Source organism: Patiria miniata, unplaced genomic scaffold (assembly GCF_015706575.1).
Source record: "Patiria miniata isolate m_02_andy unplaced genomic scaffold, ASM1570657v1 HiC_scaffold_1, whole genome shotgun sequence".
NCBI classification, from domain to species: Eukaryota; Metazoa; Echinodermata; class Asteroidea; order Valvatida; family Asterinidae; genus Patiria; species Patiria miniata.
Window position 1 is genome coordinate 1633591 of NW_024037047.1, and position 15526 is coordinate 1649116.

Consider the following 15526-nt stretch of genomic DNA (forward strand, 5'->3'; position numbering starts at 1 on the left):
TTCCTTCCCTCGAAGAATTACATGTATGGGACAGTGGTCTGAGGAACAGTGATATTGAGCCAGTTTTTTCTCTTCTTTCATCAGCAAGCAGCATAAAGACACTTGTTTTGCGTGAAAACAATTTGCACGGTTTGCTGCCTGTCATGGTCGCTAGTGTTCCTAATCTTGCAGTTTTGGAACTAGATGAAAGTAGTCTGACCAACAGTGATATTGAGCCACTTTTCTCTCTGCTTTCATCAGCAGGAAGCATAAAGAGATTGGGTCTGAAAGGAAACGATTTGCACAGTTTGCAGCCAGTCAGAATCGCTAGTGTCCCTTCCTTTGAGGAATTGTACCTGTATGAAAGTAGTCTGACAAAAAGCGATATCGAGTCAATTTTCTGTCTGCTTTCATCATTAGGCAGCGTAAAGAAACTTGTTCTGCGAGGAAATGATTTACACAGTTTGCATCCAGTCAGAATCGCTAGTGTTCCTTCCCTCGAAGAATTACATCTATGGGACAGTGGTCTGAGAAACAGTGATATTGAGCCACTTTTTTCTCTTCTTTCATCAGCAAGCAGCATAAAGACACTTGTTTTGAGTAAAAACAATTTGCACGGTTTGCTGCCTGTCATGGTCGCTAGTGTTCCTAATCTTGCAGTTTTGGAACTAGATGAAAGTAGTCTGACCATCAGTGATATTGAGCCACTTTTCTCTCTGCTTTCATCAGCAGGCACTATAAAGAGATTGGTTCTGAAAGGAAACGATTTGCACAGTTTGCAGCCAGTCAGAATCGCTAGTGTCCCTTCCCTTGAGGAATTGTACCTGTATGAAAGTAATCTGACAAAAAGCGATATCGAGTCAATTTTCTGTCTTCTTTCATCTTTAGGCAGCGTAAAGAAACTTGTTCTGCGAGGAAATGATTTGCACAGTTTGCAGCCAGTGGGAATCGCTAGTGTCCCTTCCCTTGAGGAATTGTACCTGTATGAAAGTAATCTGACAAAAAGCGATATCGAGTCAATTTTCTGTCTTCTTACATCATTAGGCAGCGTAAAGAAATTGTTTCTGCAAGGAAATGATTTGCACGATTTGCAGCCAGTCACAATCGCTAGTGTCCCTTCCCTTGAGGAATTGTACCTGTATGAAAGTTGTCTGACAAAAAGCGATATCGAGTCAATTTTCTGTCTTCTTTCATCATTAGGCAGCGTAAAGAAACTTGTTCTGAAAGGAAATGATTTACACAGTTTGCAGCCAGTCAGAATCGCTAGTGTTCCTTCCCTCGAAGAATTACATGTATGGGACAGTGGTCTGAGGAACAGTGATATTGAGCCAGTTTTTTCTCTTCTTTCATCAGCAAGCAGCATAAAGACACTTGTTTTGCGTGAAAACAATTTGCACGGTTTGCTGCCTGTCATGGTCGCTAGTGTTCCTAATCTTGCAGTTTTGGAACTAGATGAAAGTAGTCTGACCAACAGTGATATTGAGCCACTTTTCTCTCTGCTTTCATCAGCAGGAAGCATAAAGAGATTGGGTCTGATAGGAAACGATTTGCACAGTTTGCAGCCAGTCACAATCGCTAGTGTCCCTTCCCTTGAGGAATTGTACCTGTATGAAAGTAGTCTGACAAAAAGCGATATCGAGTCAATTTTCTGTCTGCTTTCATCATTAGGCAGCGTAAAGAAACTTGTTCTGCGAGGAAATGATTTACACAGTTTGCATCCAGTCAGAATCGCTAGTGTTCCTTCCCTCGAAGAATTACATCTATGGGACAGTGGTCTGAGAAACAGTGATATTGAGCCACTTTTCTCTCTGCTTTCATCAGCAGGCACTATAAAGAGATTGGTTCTGAAAGGAAACGATTTGCACAGTTTGCAGCCAGTCAGAATCGCTAGATTCCCTTCCCTTGAAGAACTGCAACTGAATGAAAGTAGTCTGACAAAAAGTGATATCGAGTCAATTTTCGGTCTTCTTTCATCATTAGGCAGCGTAAAGAAATTTGTTCTGCAAGGAAATGATTTGCACAGTATGCAGCCTGTCAGAATCGCTAGATTCCCTTCCCTTGAAGAACTGCAACTGAATGAAAGTAGTCTGACAAAAAGCGATATCGAGTCAATTTTCTGTCTTCTTTCATCTTTAGGCAGCGTAAAGAAACTTGTTCTGCGAGGAAATGATTTGCACAGTTTGCAGCCAGTGAGAATCGCTAGTGTCCCTTCCCTTGAGGAATTGTACCTGTATGAAAGTAATCTGACAAAAAGCGAAATCGAGTCAATTTTCTGTCTTCTTTCATCTTTAGGCAGCGTAAAGAAACTTGTTCTGCGAGGAAATGATTTGCACAGTTTGCAGCCAGTGAGAATCGCTAGTTTCTTGTCCCTTGAGGAATTGCACCTGTATGAAAGTAGTCTGACAAAAAGCGATATCGAGTCAATTTTCTGTCTTCTTTCATCTTTAGGCAGCGTAAAGAAACTTGTTCTGCGAGGAAATGATTTGCACAGTTTGCAGCCAGTTAAAGTCGCTAGTGTCCCTTCCCTCGAAGAATTACATCTATGTGACAGTGGTCTGACAAACAGTGATATTGAGCCAGTTTTTTCTCTTCTTTCATCAGCAGGCAGCATAAAAACACTTGTTTTGCGTGAAAACAATTTGCACGGCTTGCAACCAGTTAGGATTGCTAGTGTCCCTCTCCTTGAACATATTGAGTTACTGGAAAGTTGTCTGACAGCCAATGATATTAAGCCACTTTTTTCTCTTCTTTCGTCAACATGCCGTTTAAAGGCAGTGTTTCTAAATGGCAACAATTTTAACGGTTTATCACATGTCAACATCGATCCTCTCCCCTCCCTCTACCACGTGGTATTATCTGAGTGTGGTCTGCAAAACAGCGATATCGGGGCAATCATCCATTTACTAAGATCTCTTGGTCATGTGACTACAGTCCATTTAGGCAGCAAGTGTTTGCATGGTAACGTAGCGGAGGCATTGGCTGCCGTTCCCTCGTTGAAATGGTTTAATCTCGGTACTGAGTGGTTACCGATGTCAAACATCCGACACCAAATAGACAAAAAACGTCGCAAAGAGAAGACTTGTATGATAATATAATGCGCAGCTCGCAGATGTTCGTTATCGCATCATTGTGTCCCCACATTTGAAATTAGTTAACCTTTTTTTAATGGCAATAGTTGTCCAAGTCTTTTTATTTAGCACTTATGCCAGGTACATTTCAACTTTCTTTAAAAAGCAAGAGCGGATCAGGTTTGGCTCAAGGTAAGTGCGGAAATGGTGTTTTTAGCAAGCATGTGCTGCCCACAAGATTGTTTTGTTTAATCCGTCAACCCCCCCCCCCTCAGTTAGGGGTTAATGTACAGATTTTCGGTCGAAGGTTCAGTAATTCTCAAGATTCATTTCACTGTAATAAATTAATACAAAGAAAATCATTCAAACCTCTGATGTAGCTGTTATTTCTGCTTGCACTTCTTCGGTCTACTAACGATTCATTTTTTTTCAGATCTCCGCCTTTGATTCAGAACAAATCATTGCACATTTTAAATTTCTGTAAACATGTATGTACATTCTGCGAACAAGATATCTTTTACAAAAGAATCCAACTTAGTCGGAAAGGCCTTTAATGAGGGCCCTGCAAAAACCTGTCCTCTTTTGTTCCTATAAATACATGATCGCCCATAGACAAAGCACACGAATGTTATCAAGACACAAATATCCGAGAAAAGAAAGGCATCTTTGATTCTCTGTCTTGTTGTTTCCTGGCTGTATCAATAAATACACTTGCATTGTCAACTAAAGCTACAAATTAGTCAGTTCCAAACTACTCTGCTGGCTGAGACAGCATGGTCTGTTGGGTGACACCCAGTCACTCCAAAGCATACCATTTTCCCCACCATAAACAAATTCCAGTTTTGCTATACTACTCAGGAACATTATTGTTGCCTTCTTTCATTTCTCTATGGGTTTTTTTTTTCGACATCCCGCAAGGTTTGCACACTCAGGTCTTCGAGGTAATTGCTATCCCACGTGTCCCATTACTCCATGTCCCAGGCATACAGTACCATTTCGAATTACATGGACGGACTTTCCTCTATTTTCATGGACTGTGGACTTACATGTTCGTTTTCAATATTCAAACATTAGCCAAAGTACCACTCTCAAGGACAACACAGAGACACTTAGATATTCTTGACTTATAAAATATATATATATATATATATATATATATATATATATATATATATCATGCAATAAATTCAGAATACGAGTTAAACAAACTTTGGCATATCTCTCTTCTGAACAGACTGTTTCGTACCATAAGGCACTCATCAGCAGAATGACGAAAAATAGAATACAAGTAGCATCTTACCTTATTTCGAATCAAGCGCGCGCACGCGTTACGCGCGTTACGTCATTGAAGTTAGTACGCGTTAACGTCACTAAAGTAAGAACACATCTGTCTCGATGCCTGCACTTGGAGACGATTTCGCTTCTCCTATTCAGTGTACCTAGATCTGGCCTACATATGATTATGTACTTCTCTGCTATACACAAATTGCATCTCTTGTTTACGTTAGAGTATGGCAGTGCTTTCAGAACAATGTCCCATTTGATTTCATAGTCTTTCCCTTCGTCCTTTAAGTCCCATATATGTTTACTTAGCTCTGTTTGCGCCCTCTTGCTCTCGGATCTGAATGACTGCTTGTGGTTCGCCAGTCTCGCCTTGAAGGTTGTGGACGTCAGCCCGACGTATGCCTCCTTCCTGCCTTCGCTCAAGAATATATATATATATATATATATTCTTGACTTCATCTAAAACATTCCTGGTACACAACATTGCAGTGGAGAAAACAGCAACAAATACAGAAAGGAATAGAATATGGGCTCTGCTGTGATAAAATATTCACTGAGAAAGTCAAAGTTGAAGAAAATGGGCACAGTTGAGTCAGGTGTGTAAGATGTCTATAACTTATCTCTTTCCACTTATACAAAATTGAGTAACGTAACAGAAAATATGGAAATACGATATCCACGCCTGTTAACAAATATACATTAAAAATAGCCAGGCGTCTGCAATTGAGAGCATTTTTGTACAAACAAAAGAGTTTCAATAAGGGTCCGCAACAGATGGTAGATAAACACTTGCGTGCATAGTGATGGGAGTCAATCTGGCATATGAAATTCACCGACAATATGGGGGCGCAAAATTGTTGCCTTCAATTGAGAATTTGAGAATCAAGAGCGTGACGATGTTAAAATGGTAAAGACTATGCAAAATATATGGGAAATTATTTAACGCATAAAAAGTAAATTGACAGTGGAAACAAAGATACATACTTCCCTCTATTCATGCTTAAGATGTGTATAAACTATTGATTCTGTATGAAGTTGTACAAAAAAGGAATTCATGTATGGGATACATTATACATTTTTTAAAAGGCTATAATATGCTGAATTGTATTATGTACTTATAATGTGCAGCAGCACCTGAAATACGGTCTTCTCGAACAAACGTGTATGCCGTATTATATTAAAATTGCCGACATTTTACTACCAAATAATTTCACAGGTGTTCGTTCTGAATTTCTTTTCTAATTGTATGTAAGAAAGGTGTTTCAATCCAAAGATTTGCAAATGACGCTCATTTGCAAATCAAGTGTTGTTTATATCTATGACTGTCAAGTAAATATTTTAAGTTGAGTGTTCAACCATTTTAAATGCCATATTTTTGAGCAAATGGGCGCACTGATAAGACACCATTTCGAGGTTGAGAAAATGTTTGCAAAATATCGTAAACTGAAGCAATCGTTTTTTATTAACAATTGTTTCAACCCAAACATTCATGATTATAAAAATCTCACTCTGAATTAAACTTCATCTCGTTGTACTGAAAAAAAATGTATTAGGCCACAAAAAAAGTCTCCGGTTTCTGGTATGCGCGCGCGTCGCCGTAGCCATGCGCGTCGGCGAAATGAAAAAGTTGTTTTTTCAATGAAAGATGGTGTCTCAAAACCGCCAAACTCACTGGTTTGACTGGGATCCTGCTGCTGCACAATTTTAACGTGTTTTTAGATTGGGTTATGGTCGACAATAAGCTTTATGTGGCCTCTCTGGACTCCCATATATTTGCACTAAGTTTAGTCGGGCACCATTTGCAGTCATCAGCCGACATTTGAAGCAAAAAAATCAGGTAAAAAAAAAGCCGCGTCGCCACACCACTTTTTGGGCAAGCTCAATACCAGAAACCGGAGACTTTTTTTGGCCTTACACACAACCGTCTATTCACTCGACTATGGCTCATTTCAATGTTATATCAATTTGTTATTCAGTTGAATTATTATTTGAGTAATACAAATACAAGTGTTTTTACAGCCAAAATAGATCACAAGTTTATAGTGTCACGATAGCCAAAACAAATTAGACAAGGGGTTCTCGGATTTAAAGCTACTTTAATTTTATGTGTTTCCTCCATTTCAGTGACAATATCAAAACTTATTTGGGGTATCATATATCACGGTTTTTGTTTAAAAGCTGGAAAACCAAGTACGAGAAATGGGTTGTCAAATAGTATAAAAGTTTGCAAATTGTTCAATTTTATAAAGTTTCACTGAACGGTTGAACAAGGGTTTAAACATTTGTAAAAGACGCGTCCCGTCGAATTCAGATCAGAATTGAGGCAAATTTTAAGATACTGTTTTTGAGAACAGTTTATTTTTAAGAACCGTTGTATAAGAGAAGCCTAATTTACAGTGGTTTTGGGCAAAGGCACTTAAATAATGAACCAACCCAACTACAAAGTTTATGTTGATATTTGTGATAATTATAACTGCTGTTTCATTAACACTTTTCTGAATAAAACCGTTGACGTAGATGATGAAGTATAATAAATTGATCGATTTTTATTAGAATTTAATAAGATTTCTGCCAGGGACAAGAGTGTATTCTGCAAAGCTACCATGAACGTTATGTTTCCATTATATCCACTCCCCGTCCCCATAACAGCCCCTCCCAAGCTCTTTGAAAGACGTACGAAGTCACCTTGAAACAATGACCTAAAATGCAACTGTGTCACTGGAAAAGACCTGCACCCCTCTGGATACAGAATGGCTTAACGTTATAAAGTGGGCTATTTTTCACCACTTATTCTGCTACATTGCCCCGTGTGCAGCAGTGGAAGATACACGGTTTTCCAAAGGGGATGGCTGGCGTATTGTCCAAGACAAATTAAGGGTGAGAGGAGTTGCAATCGCGGCATAGAAGAGCAAAAGGGATTGAAACAATAGAGCCAAATTTGCAAACGTGGTTGACAGACATTATTCAGATAAATTATTGATACATTGCGGATAATACCATAATAAAAAATGCACCCCGATGATCAGACGGGTGGGGGTGCGATTCGGGAGGTGGGGGGGGGGGGGGGGGGGGTAACCACACCACTACAAAACTACAGTGTTCCCCGTTAGGGTCCATCTTGTACCCTTGTATAAGTTTCTGCCTACGAATAAGTATAGCGCCCTCTCTCGGGATCCCGTCTCCACCAAATGGATATTTTACCGCCCAATCTGCGCATGTAGACCACGCTGAAACTTTTTTTTTTAAAGAAAACATTTCTTTTCTTTTGTGTCGACCTCTGCCTTCTTCCCGTCCAACGAAGCCGTAAGCAAATAAAACCAAATTCTATGGGTGTTTTAAGAGATTTTTATGTTGTCCAGAAACTTATTTTGGACAAAAAAAAACATGTTAGGAACGCAGCCTCAAATTAAGAAAGCGCCCATCTTGTGGTATGATCTGTTGACATTTTATGAACCAAACCTCAGATTCAGGTAACGCCCTCTTGTGGTTTGGAATCTTGTTGCACTCATCCAAAGCTGGAGTCGAAAATACATTAAGTTGAAAATAACTTACGGAAACAAGATTGTAAAACTAATTGACCATGAATATGAGTTTGTAATGAATAAAAAAACAAACTGAAATGGTAAGCCAAATTTTTATTTGTCTGTTAAATTAAAGACCATACTAAGAGAACTCACTAATTACATGTATTATAATTGGGTCCTAAACATATAAACGGGTTGTCTACAGAAATTCTCTCGAAAAGAATGAACTCAACGTTTACCCGAGTGATTATTCGTCTAACGTCCAAAGAATCGTTCAGTAGTCGCATGGAATGCTTCCCTCTGGCTCACGGTAGTACACGTGTACTGTGAAAAATAAAATACAACACACCTCGCACTATGACAAAAAAACGAGAAGTAACACATACACACAGAAAGCAAAATTACAAACTTGCCAAATATAAATTGTTACTTGTCAATAATAAGCACTTGTGTCACAAATAGCCTATTTGAGATTTGGCAGACACAATATCGTCACCAACACCACGAGCTGACACCCTCTGCATCACATGTGTACACAAAAATTAAAAATTCAAATTTTCTTTTTTGCACATATAAGCAGTTTGTATCATGACGTTTAACATGACGAAGTTAAAATTGCTGAAATCATCTAAAATATGTGAATTTTTAAGAAAATGGTCAATTCTGGTATTTTTGGTTACCACGAAGTGACCCTGCATAGGGTGTCAGTTCGTGAAAACCAAAATGTACGTGTTTTCGGAGAGTGCGCGCATACAATAGCATTAGTGAGTGTCAGTTCGTGAAAACCAAAATTGACGCGTTTTGGGAGAGTGCGCGCACGCATGCGCAGTGTGTGCGCGCACTCTCCCAAAACGCGTCAATTTTGGTTTTCACGAACTGACACTCACTAACGCTATTGCATGCGCGCACTCTCCGAAAACACGTACATTTTGGTTTTCACGAACTGACACCCATCTTAATCATTTAATTGCTAATTAACTATGCAGATTTTCACAATATAACGTTTATAATTGAGTAGTTTAAGCATTTTTACGTTAAGTGATACCAAAACCTCTAAGATAGATGGATTATTTTACTGAGTAAATTCGTGTCAAACCTTTAAAAGCGTTTTTCTCCGATTTGTATTTCTGCAACGCTGATCACTGGGTGTCAGTTCGTGGTGTCGGTGACGATATGAGGGCGCTGTTTGATTACGGTAAAGTCTTTAGTATTTACCCAGACCAAATAGCGCCCTCCTAATGTTTCCACCACAACTCAACTAGGCTATAATACTGGAGACTCAACAGCCATCCCAAACGTGGCAGTCAACAACTATTTTTGTCGGGAGACAAGAGACCAGGCAACAAAACAACCCGCCATGCTTGCAAGAAGCCTTCGTTTAGTCAAGTAATCCACTTCACAAAGATGTTAAAGGTGGATCAATATCGTTACGCAATGAATGAGTCGTGCCTTGAAATTCAAGTGTTCATATAAATGGCACTTTCCTTTTATAAATTTAAGCAAGTAAACGGTTTGGCACTAGATTTTTCCAAAGCGTTCGATACAGGGCTCCACAAACGCTTGGGAGAAATCCTCCAAACCAGTCCATGTTGAACTTGAATCAGGACTATCACATGACACTTGAAAGGACACCCCCACCCTCTGGATACAGAACAGATTATTTTTAAAGAGTGGGCTAATAATCACTACTTGTTATACTTCATTGCTCCATGTGCATCAATGCAGGGGCGGATCTAATATTTCCCAAAGGGTATGACTGGGGTTTCGATGTCCAAGACATTGTAAAGGGGGGGGGGGGGGGAGTTGTAATCAGCGCAAAAAGGGGAATGGAATAAAACGTCCAATAGTGGTTACATACACTCAGATCATTTCATATTTAGGATATTCCAATCATGTTAGTATTGAACACGGCTCAGTCGTGGGGGGATTAACCACTCCATCAATACACCCCACACCCCCTCCCACCGATGAGGTCCATCCCTTGCAGGCTGAATTGCATGAAGTTTCAGCCTACGAATAAGTAATAGCGCCCCCTTTCAGAATCCCATCTCCTCCATAAGAATTGTAACCGCCCTGTCTGCATGTAGACCACACTGAAGCATTTTTTTTAAATTAATAAGTGGACTTTTTTTTCTTTATATGCCCACCTGTCCCCTCCTCTCGTCCAATTTAACCGTCAGCCAATGAAATCAATTCTCCTTTGGTGCTTTGTAATACTTCGTTGTCCAAAAACCTATTTTCTGCAGGCGCCGTTCCAGAGCCAATATTTTTTAGGGGGAAAGGGGGGGGGGGCTAGTAGGGTGAATCCAGATTGTTTTCAGGGAGGCGTGCTGAAATGTAGACCCCTTTTTTTCTCTGGACACTTAGGCCCTTGAAAATCAATAGGGGAGGGGTTCGTGCCACATTTTCAATATTGAGCGCTGATAAAATCCTACAATCAGGCACACTGTATTAACCAAAAGTGTACAAATGCACCCTTCTCACGAATATTTATTTAGGGGGAGGCCATTCGCATGTACGTCACATTCTCACATTTTGCTAAATGCAATTTTTTAATGGAATTTTTTTTTGTGGGGGGGTCTAGTCCCCATGCAATTGCCACTGATTTTCTTATGAATGAAGATTGTATGTACCCAGACTCAAATTCAGTAAGCGCCCTCTTGTGATATGGATCTTGAGGCCCTCGTCAAGCTGGAGTCGTTACAAGAATCCTTTAAAGTCAACTCCACGGTTTTTTTTCAAAAGCCTGGCAACGTGATGTTTGTGAAGATGAGATCATCAAAGCTTAAATCGCAATGGAGTCTCGAAATTCAAAAACACGTTTGTTGCATTAAGTCATTATAACAAATTATTGAGCAAATGTAGAAGACTGATTCTTCATAGTTTTGTTTCAAAACTGGATTTGATCTTTTCCCCCCTATTTCAGCCGGTCCCTGGCAGCGAGATCAAACCAACAAGGTGTTAGAGGTCGCATCATCGCGATGAATCAAGTCCAGTCCGATCGGAGAACAAGATTGTAACGCCATAATATTACCCATCCAGCATTTTGGTATTATGATAATAAGCAAACTGGATAAGGGAGAGTAGTTTGTATTGTAGGAAGAATTTCAAGCAGCGTAAAATTAAAAGCCGTTACAAGACTATGCGTTACAACTTGCCATGTTCACTATCGTTCCCATTGCACCTACAGTTGCAATATAAAGATACATAACTATACTGTATTGAAATATCTATATTTTTCCATACCTTATGCAATCTATAGACAGATGGTATCATCCCCCTCCTCACCCACTATTTGATTTTACGGAGGCTAAGTGTCCTGAGAAAAAAAAAGAGTATACACTTCAGCACGGATGTGCAAGTGCCTTTTTTTCATGAAATTATTACCCCCCCCCCCCAAATCAAATGCCCTTGTTACGCCCTTTCCTATCAAACGCACATAATAAAAGCACATAATATGACGCGCTTAAAATTGTCTCTTCTCTTGTAATGCATAACAACCCGTTATATACACAAATAGCCCCTCGCGCATTAACAAGATTGTGAATCTTCTCGAGATGGAAAACTATCCCTCGAAAGCACAAACACCCCCCCCTAACAATAATAAAGTCGTGCCCCTCTCGAGATGGGAAATCGGCAATCACAAACAACAGTGCTCTTCTCACGAGGGAATGGGCGTTGCCAGGATTTCTTCTAGAGAGGGAAAAGCACACCCCCCTAAAAAAAAAAAATCCCTGTTCTTTTCGAGCATATTCTCGATGTATCATTTTCGAGGGTTGGCAGGGACATTTGCCCCTCCCCCATTTAAATTACAGCAATATGACTTCGCTTCTCTTTTCCTTTTTTCTCTCTCCTCTTTTGTTATGTTTTTCGGGGAGGGGGTGCAAATGCCCTTTTTGTGTATGACTGACAGACTGACTGGTTGACCGACTGCCTGCAGACTGTCTGTTTGTCTGTTTGTCTGTCGGGCTGATCGACTGACTGACTGACTGACTGACCATATGGAATCGTTTGTCTCAATCCTTCTTTTGGGGGCTATTGATTTATACAGCGCTCACCATGGATACGCACTTTTAGCCAATCAAGAGTGACATTCAGTAAGCGCATCACGCACGCGTTCATGGCAACGTAAGACCATGTCGTTGGATTTGGCATGTAAACAGACGAAAATGCGCGACGAAACCCCCCATTTTTTTTACACAAACGTTAAACACCCATGTATTCCGAGACAATTTACTTTTAAAATGAGACCCATACAGTCTTTGGGTAAAGCCTGCGAGCTAATTGACATCAAAGAAGTGACATCAATAAATGTGAGTGTATCCCGACCTTTCATTATTTTCAGCAACGTTAATACGCCATGCATCCGCTGTGTGTGTGTCGTCAGGTGGTCTCTTCCCGTCTACTCTCGGGTGAATTGCATTACCTCTGCTCCAGCAAGCATACTTTGACCTAGCCTCAGCCTAACAAATCAGGCACTATGCTTATGCAATACTTTTCAAAATTTTCATATTGAAGAGCGTGTAAGTGTATTTCAAAGATACCTCATGCCAAAATGGGTTGGCAGTTTATTGTCTTAAAATAAATCCTTCAAACAAATGAAACAGTCTAAATGACCAAATATGGTAATGGGATGTCCCCGAAACGGGACAAATAAAACGGATCGGTATGGAATACCGAAGTGAATACGTCACGCGCACAAAATGTGTGTGTGAAAGACATTTGCACGTGATTCAGCCTGTGAACCATATTAATATACAGAATAAAAAGACGTCAACCAGCACGCACGCGTACTTCATTCGTTTGCACTACACTTTCTGGTTCCAACGACTGGTTTTTACACTTCGGTACTCTATACGGTAAATTTTTGAGGGTATCATGTACTTACAGGAAATTGCATATTGACGTTTCATTCAGGTATTAAATGAATATTTATGAGCTATTCTTTCATATGCCACGTGTACAAATTGCATAACGAAGTTCAGAGAGTCAAGGCGCGGCGCGAGAGAGCAGTATTGAGATTCGCTTGCGCAAAGACCCATAGCATTGTGGGTTCTTTGTAAATGTGCATGTCAAACTTCAAACATACATGTACTAACACACGAAATAATTTTGATCAAGTGTAGTTTTGGATATCAAGTTTACAAACTGTTCCCAGTACTTCAAATGACCAGCAGATTGATTTCAATAATGACACGCCGTACTCGGCATCAAACTCCACACGCCTATCTCTGTTCTGTTGTTGGAGGCGCTATCAATGAGACGTTTTAACTCCATGTGCCGACTGACCGATTGACCGACCGACTGACCGCTGCATGACTGTCGTATAAGTGTGACTACTGCGTCATGCAAGATCGGCTCAATCGGTTTCTTGCGTAGACAAGATAAAATAAAAGACATTCAAAGAAAAGCTATTTAAAATCAGTTTACGTTTCTACCCGCTCTCAGACCAGCATCTTACAGGGCCATATCATAAGTCCGACGCCTCATAAGTCCAAAATTTGGACTCATGAGGCGTCGGACTTATGAGGCATAACATTTATTTATTCCGCCTCATAGGTCCGACGCCTCTTAAGTCCGACGCCTCATAAGTCCGACGCTGGGAAAACGAGGCGTTTAATTTGTCGGACCTACGAGGCGTCGGAGCTATGAGGCGTCGGAGCTATGAGGCGTCGGACTTATGAAGCGTTGGGCCTATGAGGCGTCGGACTTATGGGCCTTATTGGGATTGCGATTTTGTCGGACTAATGAGGCGTCGGACCTATGAGGCGTCGGACTTATGAGCGGACCCCCATCATACATGTACTACTAGGCGTGTAGTCTCGGCACATTGCCAAACGGCATGGTGATAAACGGTCCCTAACAGATTCCCAAGTGGGGCTAGCAAGAAAAATCCTCACTGAAAAGTTAGGGACAACGTGACAACCCATTTCATCTTTTTTTAAAACTATACCGCCCCTGCACGTAACAGGTCTTATTGTGTTTATTAGGGACTTGCCATGTACTGTGTACGTGTGATTTTGAGATCAGACAGATGTCGTAGGCGGTTGCTATGTAGCACATGCACGCAACAAAACGATTGCTCTCTAGGGTGACCCCTGCCAATAACGCAGAGCTGCTTTTGTGTAGTTATTTTTTGTCATTTTTTAGGGCCTATTTACGGCTTCGAAATTCTGTTGAAAAACAAGTTCCGGAATCTGCGGCCTAACTGTAGATCTATTGTGGCCTAAAAGGCATGTACATGATGTAAAAATCTGTTAATAATGCCCTACGACTAACATGGTTGTGACTGTCAATTGAAATATAGGATTCGTATTTGTTGAATGTCGGTTGGTGCATGTAGCGTTTTATAGCTGTATGCTAAGTACTTGTGGAACACCAAATGTGTGTGCAGATTAGTGCCAGTCCCAATTAATGCAAAGTGTTTTAGTACAAACATGTGGTTGTTGACTCTTGTGACCCAATGATCCACAACTGCAATAAATTATTAGCTGGTTAGTGGAGACCTATACAACTGTCAAAATTCAGGGTCATGATACAGAGGCACGTGTTCATGCGAGGGCCTAAGGGACAAGGTGACTGATGGCCAAAAAAGTCATTTCGTGAAGTGTGTTACTAACCAGCCAACAAATAAACCAACCAACAAACTGCAAGACATGAGTGCTTGTAGAGCTGCTCAGCAGCTGCTAAAAACTGGCTGTGATTTAGCTGGATTAATGGACTGCGGTGGACACGACTGATAGTTCATAAATTCATGCCACTGAGAGAAGAGCAACTAAGTTGTTTTTACATTATATAGGTATCAATTGAATATGTTTAGGGTTCAATACAATTCACTGCAATTGTAACCTAATCCACCAGCTCAAATGGTGAATTCTTTAAGTATATACTTGAATCAAAGCCTTTATGAGAAATATTCCAATTGTGACTACGGTCCAATTGCGGTAGTCCTAGACACAGACATGGATTTATTAAAAAAATCTGAACCGGTTTTTGTTTGCACACTTGTTAACAATAATAATGTAGTCTGATGAATATTTACTCGAGTTATAAGTACATGTATTGTAGATAAAATGTTGGTACTAATCCTGTCCAAAATGTCAATCCCATAACTTGCTATTGGCCTTGAATTGCTTTGGGGCAACACAGAAGAGCCGTGGCAAAATCAAAAAGCGGGGATGGGTCGAAGGGGGTGGGTTGGGGACGGGAACATCATTAGATGTTGGCGATTTTATGTTGACACATTAAAACCATTCATTTACGTGCAAATGTTCAATAAGGCATGTGTGTAATTTATATACACGTAGTGCATGTCTGTTTGTTGTTAAGTTGTTTGTTGGAATGTTGGGGTTGTTTGTTAGTTTGTTGTGGGTGTTTTTTTTGGGGGGGGGCGGGTAGGGTCGTGTTGTGTAGGTGATCAAAATGGCTTGTGTTAAAATTTTACCAATTTGTTATCTTTTAAAATCATATTTTTTCCAGAACTTTGTATGTGCCTGAACTTTGAGCTTTTTGTAATTGTCACCATTTACGCTTTTTGTGTGCAATATATTTTGTTTGTAATAAACTAGTATTAATAAGAATAAAGCCGCGTGAAATTAAGGTCATTTCCGAGCGTATCCAGTCCGATGTATACATGTATTTTATTTCGAGTCTCTATTTTTTCTTCTTGTT